This window comes from Rhipicephalus sanguineus, chromosome 7 (assembly GCF_013339695.2).
Source record: "Rhipicephalus sanguineus isolate Rsan-2018 chromosome 7, BIME_Rsan_1.4, whole genome shotgun sequence".
NCBI lineage: Eukaryota > Metazoa > Arthropoda > Arachnida > Ixodida > Ixodidae > Rhipicephalus > Rhipicephalus sanguineus.
This window is the reverse complement of record NC_051182.1, coordinates 108875446-108879196: the sequence shown is the minus strand read 5'-3', so window position 1 is coordinate 108879196 and position 3751 is coordinate 108875446.

The following is a 3751-nucleotide window of genomic DNA, read 5'->3' as shown; positions in this document are numbered from 1 at the left end:
AGGCGGCTAGATAGATAGATACGTAGATAGAAACGCTCAAAGTGCCAGAGGTTCGCTAAGAAATGCTTCGCATTTAATAACGAGAACCGCGCGAATTGCTACCAAGGGAGGGATTGCTTGCGCCTATAGAACGTCAAAAAGACTGATTCCAATGCGGCATGCCAAGCCTGACTAGTAAATGTTTTTAAAGCTTATACAAGCCTATAATAACTTATCCTACAGCAGATGTTGAAATGGCCACCCGAAATATCAAACTGTTCTGACTTCAACAGTATCCAGTACCTCCTCATTGTATGCAATTTCTCGAAGTGTCGCGGTATTCGTTATTTGTGATTTCTTCTTTTTTTCTGAATTGTACACGAAAAAAACAGTGCGGGCCATTACATTTCTTCCTTCCTGAACCTTTTGCTGCAAACCGAATAAAATTGGATAATATATACGAAACGCACAGCCCAATGAAATTGGTCAGTTTTAAATGAACCACCCTGTATAAAACGTGCTCATCACAAACGGAGGTGCCTTAATGAAGATTGCCGCCCTGTTTTATTGCAGTTTTATACCGCAGCGTATTTCTTTCATGGCTTGCGAGGGTTTTAGCTGTTAAACTTTCACCGGATATGTGGAGGGCAAGTAATTCGCTTCGGTGGACCACTTTAAGCAACACATGAAGTTTTCATAAGCCGCAGCGCCACAATATACGTCATAATTTCGCTTATCTTATATTACCATAGTTTTTCCTAGACGTATTTTAATCGGCTTTACGGCTGACGTACAGCGATGTGAACAAGACTTCGCTGGCGTGGCATGAAATTGTCGTCTCTGCATCTGAAATTAAACAACCTGATTCTTCTTATCTTATTCAAAATAGCGTTTTTTTATGGCCTTTCGTTTTATTAGCACATTCTTCCGGCATTTTTCGTGTAAAAATTATTCTTTCGGATACCACACTTTGTGAGGTAGGTCGCATTTCATTTTAACGAAGGTTCGATACATCGAACTACACGGCCGCTTCTACGGACTTCGTTATGCCGAAGTAGAACATGCCAGCTAGCCGCGCTGTTGCCATTTAGTAGCATCATGAAAGGTAAGAGTATGACTTGTACCCTGGAGTGCACGGTTTTTTTAGCCATTCGCGAAAAGCAAGAGCCGTAACTAATTGTTACCTCTGCGCATGGAGTACCTAGTTCAAGTTGAACTTCATGAGTTCCACACTCAGCCATGCAGTCAACGGTGATCTGTAAGAGAGTGGTCGTGGCAAGAAAATTGTACATTAAACTATGTCACAAGGAACACAGGAAGACAGATAATTATTCTTTGTTAGCTTCAAACAATGTATTCCCGATTGTGCTTACCATTTCTCCGCGCCACTTCACAACCTTGTAGTGGCAACCTTTTGCGTCAATGTAAAGGCCTGCCGCACCAGAGAAACCAGTAGCATTAGCATTCATGTGTCCATTGACGCTTATTTAAGTTGGTGTTTAGCCACCTCGTACAGATCGAGGTTTCGAAGGTCAAAGTAATTTACAAAAGAAGGTCCACTTCAATATTGTCATGAATGTATTCCAACGCAATGTAATGCAAATGAATGCAACATACGTATATCAAGTACGCATAAACTCTAAAATAGCAATGCAGAGGACATTCGCTAGCGGTAACAACAAAACAATTCTAAAATAACAAAAATTTATTTGCTCGCTTCATCATAGGAATATATAGGCAATATCAGTAAAATACTTAACTTGCAAATATGAGAGGTTATTCAAGCACATAAAAATGATATGGATCAAACACTAAAAAAAGCACGCTTACACATTATGAAAAATAAACACCCCTTCCCACCGAAGCACACATAACACGCAAGTAGCGGGTGACCTCCATGAGTATGGAAAAATGAAAGAGAAATTGACAACCATCTGCTTGTAGCACGAAGCCAGAAGGAAATCCACACGTATTTCTCAGAGAGAAAGCTTCTTTCTTGCCGAAAAATTCATCCCGTTCCGGGGATCGAACCCGAGACCAACGCCTTCCCGGGGCGCGGGCGCGAGCACCCCATATTGACATGCGAGCGCGAATTAATCGACAAGTCTAAGCACACGGACACACATTATTTCGAATTGACTTGCGTAGGTCGCAGTAGGGAAACAGTGATTCGCGTATGCAGCGGTCGTTAAAGAGAAGCTGAAGAGGTTTTAGATTTTGATAAAGCTTCGTGGTTAGCAAGGACCGATATTATTGTAGATGATGTCGTAATTTCTTCTGCGGTTGTTGCAGCAGGAGCTTTAGAATACGCGAAAGAAACGTTTGTCTTGCTCCCCCAAGCAGGCGCGCCGAAAGTGTGGGCGGGAAACTACGTCATCTTAAGTTCCTTTGGCAGCGCCGTGCTGCACTCCGACGGAAGGTTCCCACCACTCACTGGTCCGAACTGCGAGAGCGCTGTTTATGTGGCGAAGGCTCAAGTAAGTATAGCGAAGCTGAATGTTATGTAACTGAATTACGATATCTAAAAGCGCCAAACAGCCGAGCGCTACGTGAACAAGCGTCTCTCCTATTTTCAACCGTGGCTTCCGTGACAGACTCGTGACGTACCGTTGTCGTAGCTAATCGAGGAGGCCACGCTTCCGCTGTACAGCTGTTGCAGACAACGGGGCATACAGAGCATGAGGTCATCGAGTTCGCTAAGTATCTAATAAGGCTTTGCTGCCACCACCGCTGTTTTTAAGGCTGGCTAGTGTTAGCTATACAGGTTGTCCCAAATATCACGCAGCATGATTTTGAAAAAGGGGAACATCGTTAGGCGAAGCACACCTACTGCATATTGTTCCCAGTAGAATTAGTAGCTACGAATAATTCATTCTTTAATATAGGCTTATTTATTTAGCCTAATTGCGTTTCTAACTCGACAAATACTCACCTAAAATGTCAATCAGGCACATGTAGGCGTGTGCAAATGACATCTAACTGCACTATTTTCAACAAAGTACAAATTGAGTGCTCCTTTTTTTATTTGGCTAATAAAGAACGCCCGCGAAACCTGAAAAATGACGCGTGACTAGACTGCAGCGCGCATCAGGAAGCAGCGCCCTCAAACAGGATAACTGTGAGATAGCAAGTCGAAACTATGCTCCCACCTTTTGCGGGTGGGAGCGTAGTCACGCGTTATTTTTACATGTGACTACAAAGGGTGTTCAAATGAAAAGATACGAAATGGCACCGTGGGTATGAATGAATTTATTCAAATATGCACTATGTGCCTGATCAACGCGGTCCTATTGATGAACGAGTCGAATGATTCTTTCTTTCCAATAATCCTGTGGCCGTGACGAGACCCAGTCATTCATAGCATCTTTGAATTCGCCGTCCTCGTTGAAACGCTTTCCTTTCAGGTGTTTTTTTTTTTTTGTTTTTTCAGAGGACCAAACACATGGAAATCCCAGGCGATGAACGGTGGCTGTTTTAACACCTTCCGAAGTCAGAAATTGTTTAACGCCCGGTACTCCTCAATTGTGGAATTTCGCAATATGAAGGCCATCCTGTCCTCACAAGTACTTCCGCGTCAATGGGACGGTGCTCCTTAGAGGAGCCTTTATCTCTACTGCGCATGCGGGCGCCCCCGCATGCTACGATCCAAGGCACACATTTTAATCGCATCCCTAGATGTCTCGCTACATTCTCCCATAGCAACATAGGCATATACATGAGCGGACATGCTGTTACGACGTTTTGTACCTTTTCATTTGAACACCATTATAAA